We start from the raw sequence: 10,354 nt of genomic DNA, 5'->3' as shown, positions 1-10,354 counted from the left end.
AAGCCAGCATTTCAGGCTCGGCACAACTATGGCCAGGAAGCTGAAGTTGATGTGCACGCCTTCCAGGGATGAGGCAGTGATGGGATATTCAGGGCACACAGGTAAGAACAATCCCAGAGGGCACAGGTGATACCCCTGGACTACAAGACTTTTACCCTTGTTAGGACACCCCCAGCAGGACATACAGTCATCAGGCAAGAAGCTGGCCAAGGCCTCCATTGTGCCATCCCACAAAGAAACCTTTCCCTCTAGGGTTCCCCGTTCAGTCTAAACAACTGGTTTGCATCTTTGGTTTAGGGGAACTGTCAGCAGGCAAGTCAGTTCAGGGTAGTCACTGACACAGGTTCCTCCTCTTCACAAGCATGGATGACATCCCTAAGGTGTTCTGTGCGAGATGTTCGGAGAGCTGGGTCACCCCTGCTGTCCATAGTCGCAGCTCGGTAAGGTGTGATCTTGGGTTCAGGATTCAGTGTGGTTTCCAAAAATTGGCCTTAGGGTATGACTGTGGGCTCCTCGCAGGCAGAGAGAGACCCACCATCTGTACTGTCACTGAGTTTCTCCAATTCAGTGTGGTACCCTGGGACTAGGACACAGTGCTGACACAATGCTAATCTTGCTTTTGCTGAGTCTGCAAGTAAATCAAAACCACTTTGATTCATTTGGGCTCATTGTCTTCTTACCCGCCAAATTGATGAATATATGACAAGCCAAAATAACAACTGCACTGGTGATCCTTGTGGCCCCGTTAGCCACCATAGGGCTGCTTAGGGACTGCCCTGAGCTCTTGACACACTGTGATATTGAGTTGTGTGGTGTTGACTGACTGGAATAGACTTATTCTTCATGGCATCACACACATCAAACAAGTTTTCAGCACATAGTACTGACATAGGGTTGGCCTTGTCACAACACCTCGGTTATTTACAAATCGGCTTCAGAATCAATGCCGTGTCTGATGCCAGCTACACTGCTATTTAACTTACATATTTACATGAAATCACCTTCTGAAGTCAAATGCATTTAAAAAGGTAGACTGATATTCCTACTTGAAATTCCAAAGCAGTTATCACATACTAGAGATGTAGTTGTAAAGAAAAATGGAATGAAAATATTTGAAATTTTAAAGGGATTAAGGAAAGATAACCAGTAAATTTATCTGCAATGTAATGCCTGCATCTTGTTATTTCATTTATTCTTCATAGCAAGCATTTAGTGTAAATATTCTAATTTCACTTTAAAAATGGGGAAACTGTCCCACAGGATGTAAGTATCTTGCCCACCATCTCAAGGCCAGTGTGTAAGAGGGCAGGATGGAATCCCATGGCTATGTCATGCCATCGCGTGTAAGGAGACAGTGTAGGTAGGATCCAAGTAATTTTGCTTCAGCAAGTTGCCCTAGTTGCTTTCCCCTTTCTTCCACCTAGGCCCTAGTTCTTTCATCCAGCTCGATAGCCCGGGGGAATTCTCACATATTTTGTGGAAAATAGGATATCCTAACAAAGGATGCAGATAAAGAGATACGTAGGGGAAGGAATAGAAGGAAGAGGCAGGGGGCTTCCGTGGCCTCTACGGGCATGCCACTCTCCATGTGTTCAGCTAGGCAAGAAGCTCTCTGAACCCTGTCCTTTTGGGTTTTGATGGAGTTTTTCATCCTACAGGCATGACTGACTAAAAACTGTTGGCCCGCCATTGGTAATCAACTTAACCTTCAGCCCCTCTCCCTGTCCTGAACGTTGGGGATGTGGCTGAAAAAAAGTCCCAACCCTCTAATCCGCCATCCTAGAGCTACCTAGGAGCTGCCAGCAAATGGTCAACTCACTAGCATACAAAAAGAACATCACTATGTGGAGATTCCAAACCTGTAGGAGTTGTATGACAGTAAGCAGGGTCCAGGACCAAATATATATATTCACAATATCACACATGTGCATACCAGCTCAATCAGAATGCAGAGTTGCAAAAATGATACTATATTTTATTCAGACAGAGTCGCATTCACCCAGGCTGGAGCTGCAGTGGCGTGAACATGACTACCTACATCCTCGACCTCCTTGGCTCAAGGGATCCTCCCACCGTCAGCCTCCAGAGTAGCTGGGACTACACCTACATACATATGTGCATATATTCATGCATTCATTCATCTATTTTTGTAGAGAGGGGGTTTTGCCATGTTGCCCAAGCATGTCTTAATCTCCCAAGCTCAAGCAATCTTCCTGCCTCAGCATCCCAATGTGCTTGGATTACAGGAATGAGCCACTGCACCCGGCCAAAATGTTCAATACTGTCTAATATGTGAGAATAAAATGAACAACAGGTGTGTGATACTTCTTTGGAGAAAACTGGAAAACTTTATTGAGATTTTTAAAAGTCAAATATCTCGGATAAATCCAGTTTGCATTCTTTCGGTTGTCTTTGTTTAAAGCTGTGGTTTCCCTTCCCCTGCGACAGAAACATAACAGGAGGGAACATTACCAGAAGAACTCTATTCAGATGAAATTAAAGGTATGCAAAGGACACCAAAGGTTTAGTTTTATACAATGGACTAAAACCAGAATCCGAAGAGTCTCCCTGTGGCTAAGATTCAACTAGACCTCTGTAGAGACTGTGAGGATACACTTCTAAACATACACATTAGCAACATTTTTAAAACACACCCTGCTTTTTGTGCTAGAAGGAAACCAAAAGACAGTCTGAGGACAGATCACATTAAATCAAGTGAACCTATTAGAAGGGGCTTAAAGTAGATGACAAACAATGTGTAGAGTTTTACTGAAAATACAACCAGAACACAAAAAAAACCTAAGAAACAGAAGGAATTTCTGAAAAAATTCCTCCAGAAAAAATGCATAATTTAATGTTTTGGCTTGACAGTATGGTCTGAATGTCCAATAGGTTCCTGCAGACAGTCTGAAAGCTATCTTTTGAGGAAACTGTTAATGTCACATTAGGAAATACATAAGTGAAATGAATAGAAAGGCCAGTATTGCATTTGTTTTTTTCTCTATTGTGAAGAAGTGCTATGATATTGCTTTGAGCTAGTTTACCCTTCTTTGTTCTTTTTTAACATACACTAACCATTTGCATCCAGTTTTCACCTATAGTCCTCATGTCAATATGAATAATGACACTTTTTTCCACTGGAAAGTATTCCCATTTGTATAATTAATTAAATGGTCATATAAGTTTTAAAGTATCAGGATCATGATTGATATTAAAATGTGAAAGAGTTATACATCATAACCAGTGTGGGGAAAAAAAAAATGGAGAGGGAAATGAAAACAGAGAGTAAGACATCTGGAAAAGCTAAATATTTGCTTCTAAAAGTAACTGTTTTTGAGGGACGACTAGCAAATTTCACAAGTTCATGCACAGTCTTTGTGGTGTTCAGATATTTAGTTATTGCAGGGATATATTAAATAATGTAGGCATCCCTAGTGTGTCAACCATTTCATCCATACTCTGAAAATATTAGTGTTTAAGAATGTATTCACTTTCAATTATGCCCTACATTCAATATCTGGGTCTTGTTCATATTCCGTGTTGTGCTTTTTCCATTTCCTTCAAGATTGTTTCATCTGCTGGATGCTGTCTTCCTAGCTATTTCTCAAAAGAACGATCTATTAAATGTATTACTTTTCGATTAGTTTTCCCTTTGTTAATGATTCATACCTTTCATGTACTGCCTGTTTCCCTTTCCCTTAAGTTTATTCTGTGACTCTTTTATTATTTTTTATGTCTCAGTATTATTTTCTTGTATCATGTAATTTGTTATCTATTTTAATAAGATATGCATTTAACGGTATGACTGTCCTAAGAATACAACTGAGGCTTGTTCAGTAGGCTCCTGGAAATCGTCTACACACTATCTATTAATGTAAATAGTCTAATGGAGTGGTTCACCAGTGTGGAGTAAATCATTTAGATAATTTCTCCCCTAAAAATGCAGTGCATCCTTTAAATTCAGAAGTTCTTCTAATTAAGTCAGCAATTTGAAAAACGTGTAAAAGATACTTATGTGGACTACTCAGGACTTAGTACGTTATAGTCTTTGAACTTTAAATCATATCATCTGATGACTCAAGGCAGAAACCTGTAATATATAACCTCTGATATGGTTAGAGGTTACCGTATGTGTCTTCAATCTAATTACACACAGTAGCTCATGAAGATTGACAGGAGGGCAGGGAGCATGCTTAGCACAGGCATCTTTCAACCACTTTGAGCATCACTGACCTACATGCAGGCTCCCTACTTCATGGGCCACAAAACCTTGACTGTCTCTTTCCATTCTATTATTCAGTCATTCAAGGCTGCACTGTGGGAAGACTTTAAAACACAAATCATTGGGTCCAGCGAGGGAGGTGGTTCACACCTGTAATCCCAGCATTTTGGGAGGCCGAGGCAGGTGGATCACTTGAGGTCAGGAGTTCGAGCCCAGATTGGCCAACATGGTGAGCCCCTGTTTCTACTAAAAATACAAAAATTTAGTTGGGCATGGTGGCATGCACCTGTAATCCCAAATACACGTGAGGCTGAGGCATGAGAATCGCTTAAAACCCGGGAGGCGGGGGTCACAGGGAACCAAGATCGGACCACTGCACTCCATCCTGGGGCGGCCGAGCGAGACCTCATCCGAAACAAAACAAAACAAAACAAAACAAAAGCAAAAATAAAAATAAAAATAAAACAATCATTGTTTAAGAGTCTGAGAGAATTCAGGATTTGACAAAATTCAAGAACACTCATGAAGGTCTCCTTACGGAAAAACAAACATCAAGCAGAGTGCCCGCTTGTTTTCTTAGAAGCAATGAAATCTCAACTCAGATATTACAATTGGACTGAAGCTGATCGTTATGATAAACAAATCATGAAAATCCGAGTATCTTTGCATTCTCTCCAACAGAACCAGAGCATGTAGAAATCAGCACTGAAGTGGATTTTAATCTATCTGATGTGCATTCACTACTTTCAATAAAAGCAAAAATGGGTGTAGGATTTATGTGATTTGTCCAGAAGCTCACAAATTATGTTAAGAGCTGGTACGAGAATCTCCTTCAGGGATCAGCATATTTCATACAAAGTGGTATTACAAGTGCATTATGTTTTTGTGAAAAGCAGAAATCACAAAATAATCTGAAAATTGTTAGCTGTTGGTTATACTCAGAAGTAAGAAAAATGCTTTGCTATTTGATGATTCAATATGGCTTTGACCCAATTTGTGTCTGTATCTGATAGTGTTTCAGTTTTGCAGTCAGGCTTCTAGGGTCTGAATTACCTTCCAAAGAAAGTCTGCATTTGAATTCTGTTTTTAAAGGGGCAGTAATATTCTCTCTTTTTATTATCAAAACTATAATATTATGGAATACAGACAGCACATAATTTTGAATCTTAATGGGTAACATACCTCCTTCTGGCATTTTAAATTGCTCTGATTTTGGCAGAATCTTCCCTGGACATCAGAACCATCTCCGCATTCATCCCCAGTCTTTGACTGAGACAGCTTCTGGAGATCAGCTTCCAGGTCGGGCACTGAAAAATACCAAAAGGATGTCGACTGGAGCAGCCAAACAGGAGTGATAAATAAGGAACTGATCCTTTTCTTTTCCTCGGTGTTATGCAATAAAAGCCTATAAGCTACTGTGGTAATAAATGTGAAGCAAAGATGTCCCCACGTTTGTTTTCCTGTATTATGATACCTTATCTTAAATGACAATCTGAGGATAAGTCTCAGCACACCTACCTTGCCCATACTTTACCATTGTGTATTATAAACACACAGCTACCTAGGAAAACAGGACAGCCTCACGGATAGCATTTTAATCGTAACTTCAATGTAATTTTCTGAAGGATTAGATCAATGCATCGGTGAGCCTATGACAAATCTTATGGTCCTGACACTCATCCCCTGTTGAGGTATCTTGAAAATGTTGGGGTTAAACTTTATTAAAGTAATTCTTAGATCCAAAGGCCCCTATATGTGACTTTCCATACATGAATGTCATTAAGAAAAAAAGTACGAAATATAACAGCAAAATCACTGTCTTCCAGTGGGAGTACGGGAACTGAAGCGCAAAGAAATTAATGAGCATTGTTGACAGTCATATTCTGGAAACCCCTTAACAGGGAATTGCTAAAATAATCCATGGCCCAAATTCTGTCTCTGATTAGTTTGAAGATGCTATCCGTTGAGAAAACAATTTCTGTTTCATGATAATCTTATCGTACTTGGAGCTTTCTAATTATAAAAATATTGAAACAACTTTTCAAAGCCCCCCTCCATATCCTACTAATAAAGTTACCTGTACGCCAACATCCTGAGTTATCCACCTTTTACCAAACATACTGTCAAAAATATACATCAAAGGAAACAGTGGCTGTCATTCATTGACCTCTTTTCTGGAGTTGCTATCCTGCTTCACTGAACTGCGTTTTGTCCTGAGCCAATATCGACGTACCTTATAGTACAGACACATTTGAGTATTAAGCATTTTTGAGCAAAATATCATTCACATTTTCTAAAATAGATGGTAGGAAGAATGCATACCTTGGAACAAAATAAGAATTCCTTCTCCATGCGTCAAGTTTTTGGTAAGTCTCTATCTCTGAGCCTCAGTTTTCTTATTTATTTATTTTTATGTTTTGAGACGGAGTCTCGCTGTGTCACCAAGGCTGGAGTGCAGTGGTGTGATCTCGGCTCACTGCAACCTCTGCCGCACGGGCTCAAGAAATTCTCCTGCCTCAGCCTACTTAGTAGCTGAGATTACAGGTGTGTGCTACCACGCCCAACGAGTTCGTATATTTTTAGTAGAGACAGGATTTCACCATATTGGCCACGGTGGTCTCGAACTCCTGACCTCAAGTGATCCGCCCACCTCGGCCTCCCAAAGTGCAGGGATAACAGGGGTGAGGCACCACGCCCGGCCTCCGTTTTCTTATTTATAGAATGAGGCTAAGATTCCTTTGCAAATGGGCTTTATTTGGGGTGTTATATGGTAGGGTGACTTGGCACTCCACATGCTATCAAAGGGTGCTTACAACACTGTGAACACCATGGCTGAGAAGATCTCACTGCAACGTCCTAAGAATATCAAGTTAAACTGGTGAAATAATGTACATTTTTATACAACCAATTAAATGGTTTCATCTGATTTAGGAACGACTATATTTTCAAGCCTACAAAATGCATCTCAAAGAAAAAGAGAAGATTCATCATATCCAGGGACTGCAGGAAGCTGCAAACTATACCCATCACATTTCCAGCCTCTTGCAAAACTCTCAGCAAATGTTTGAGATCCTTTCCTGTTGTTTTCTTTCGTCCTGTTACTGGTCATGGCATAAGGCGTCATGCACACACAGGCCTCCTCCCCCCATAGACATTCTTTCTTTCCCTTCCCAGCACCTTGAATCTCAGCTGCACCCTGATCTTCTTCTCTCTTCTGACCAGGTGTATGATCCTGACTTTCAGTTGGTGGTCCTTCTTGTTGAGGCTCTGGCACACTGGGCTCCTGGGACAAGGGCGGGGACATGGTGTGTGCATGTGCAGATAAAAAATTCTTCTTATCAATGCATGTCAATAACATGAATATACAGATTACACAGATACTTCTGATCATATGCATGTTTAAAGACATGCTCCAACACTATCCCAAAACTATTCCACACACTTATTCTTTTTTTTTTTTTTTTTGAGACGGAGTCTCGCTCTGTCGCCCAGCCCAGGCTAGAGTGCAGTGGCGCAATCTCGGCTCACTGCAAGCTCCGCCTCCCGGGTTCACGCCATTCTCCTGCCTCAGCCTCCCGAGTAGCTGGGACTACAGGGCGCCCACAACCGCGCGCCCGGCTAATTTTTTTTTTTTGTATTTTTAGTAGAGACGGGGTTTCACCGTGGTCTCGATCTCCTGACCTTGTGATCTGCCCGCCTCGGCCTCCCAAAGTGCTGGGATTACAGGCGTGAGCCACCGCGCCCGGCCTCCACACACTTATTCTTCATTAAGTTACTCTTCCCATAGAGAGGTTACTCTGAGACCGTTACCCTCAATGGCGTTGGAAGCCATTTTAAATTCATGTGGGGTTGAATGGGTGGTGCTATGAATAAGCATGAGGAGGAAATCACCAGTCAAATCGAGGAACACAAGTTCACACACATCCAGGCGAAAACAGTGTGTAGTCCTCTTGGGTTACTCTTTCCTTCATGAGATGCCATGATCATTTTTTATCAACATGGGAGACCTTTATCAGTGTATCTATACTAGTTCAACAATAACTACCACACAAAAAAACTTCTGCTATTGGAAAAAATCGAACGTTAAGTTACTCACAGGCATAGGCCCAACCAGCTGAGCAAGTCGTAAACATCGTCTTGGTCTATATCTTCTTCCTCGCCAACTCATATTTCAGTCTGCAAACAGAACAGTGTGCACTTTGCGGAGGCTGAGGAGGATGGATCACCTGAGGTCAGGAGTTCGAGGCCAGCTTGGCCAAAATGGTGAAACCCCGTCTCTACTAAAAATACAAAAACTTAGCCGGGTGTGGTGGTGAGTGCCTTAATCCCAGCTAGTCGGGAGGTTGAGGCAGGAGAACCGCTTGAACCCGGGGGCGAATGCTGCAGCCAGCCGAGATCGCGCCATTGCACTCCAGCCTGGGCAACAAGAGCAAAACTCCATCTCAAAAAAACCAAACCAAACCAAACCAAACCAAAACCCAGAATACCGTGACTGGAAAAATGCATGTGAGTGGATACTACATTTGAGCACTTCCATGGCCAAATGCTAACTTGCAATTTTTAAAAAAATTTGGTAAGACATTGAAAGGTAAGTCAGAGGGCATGTATAAGTGCGTATGCCTTCTGAATCGAATACTTGCACAGCCACTTATGTTCGTCAAGCTAGCTGAGCAATGCCTTAGGGCTTATGGCAAGAGACGCACGGTATTTCCAATGAGGTTTGGTTTCACAATTGGACTCTCCATCGCGAGACATTTAGGAAAATACAGCTTGAGAATTAAAATTAAAGTGCCCATGGCTTTTGTCACACACCCTTTGCTAGGGCCATTTCCCCCCAACATCGAGTTTTGTTGGAATGCATAGCCCCTCCCACCCATTCGAACTTCCAAGATGGAGCTGAGAAGTTGCCACATAGCACTGGGCAGTCCTCACCGGGGCGGCACCTCTGCGGTTCATTATACAAACCTCGGGGTGGCGGTCACCAGTCCGGAGTGTTCCCAATTTCCAGGCCCCTTCCTTACCGCCCACGACATTCCAGGCCTGATGCCCCTTGAGGAGTCTGGAATTTGTCCTCTGTTGGAAGTTTCAGGCGTTTCTGGGACTGGAATACCACCAACAGCACCCCAGCATCGCCCCAGCTTCACCTAACCCCCGTCCCATTCCGAGGCCCTGCTTCTTCCTTCGTTCTGACCCCGACAAGACAAGAAGGCCCATAGCTGCGGGGCCGCACGAGAAGGACGACGACATCAAGCCCCTTCTCACTCGGAGTCACCAATCATGCGCCCCGACCCTCTGGAAGCCCGCTGGCTCCTCCGCACTCTCACTCACGCTTCAACTCCCAGCTGGAGCGACCTGTGGACCTACTGGCTGCGTCTCAGCAGGGGAGAAAGAATCCAGACCTCAGGGACCCGAGCTGCAGGATCACAGCTCCCCGGCGTTCACCATACGCGAAGGGCCAATGGGAAGACGCCCAATGAATATGCGCACTAAGGAGGCACCAAAGGAGCATGCGCAGTGAGGTCCCCTCTTGCTTTAAGAGCCGCACTGTGCTTCCTTGTCTCCCCATGCCCTGTCCTCTGCTCCTTCCAAGGTCCCCACTAAGGACTTTGGAATCCATCCTCTCTGTGTGGTATTTTTTATGCCTCTGAGACTGAAATACTGCAAATAATGTCACCCTTCAACTCATTCCCTGTTCATCTGACCCTCCTCCCCACTATGCCCTTACTTCCTCCCCTGCCCAGGACCCCACAACAGCAAGGCCATGGTGATGTCGCTGCCTTTTAGTAGAAGGATGAGGATCTATATGAGGCCATGGACCGAGTGGTCCAACCTACGGGAAGCCCTTCTGCTTTCCCTCCCACTCACTGACACTTCAACTTCTGGGAGGACTGCTCTGCTGACCTACCAGCTGTGTCATAGTTGGCAAGAAAGAAGTCATGACGTTTCCTTCCACAGCTCTGCAGGGATAGAAGACAGACAGCAAGTCACATGGGCAGCAGGAACTTGCTTAGCAAGGGGCATGCCCACTGAGTCTGCCACTTGCAGGGTCGACCACGGTTTTCCTGCTGTTCTCATACCCGCATCCACAGGGTGTTTGTAGTGGAAAGAAAGGCACTTAAGAGAGCATTTGTT

At 43.4% G+C, this 10,354-nt stretch overlaps 1 pseudogene; it reads right to left on the bottom strand.

Moving 5' to 3' along the window:
• Positions 1-2,367: 2,367 nt before the first annotated feature.
• LOC126947246 (X antigen family member 5-like) lies at positions 2,368-9,660 on the bottom strand (annotated as a pseudogene).
• Positions 9,661-10,354: the final 694 nt, after the last annotated feature.

The sequence above is a fragment of the Macaca thibetana genome, unplaced genomic scaffold, assembly GCF_024542745.1.
Source record: "Macaca thibetana thibetana isolate TM-01 unplaced genomic scaffold, ASM2454274v1 unplaced_scaffolds7, whole genome shotgun sequence".
Lineage (NCBI taxonomy): Eukaryota > Metazoa > Chordata > Mammalia > Primates > Cercopithecidae > Macaca > Macaca thibetana.
The sequence above is the reverse complement of the archived record's forward strand: the minus strand, read 5'-3'. Positions and strand labels throughout refer to the sequence as shown.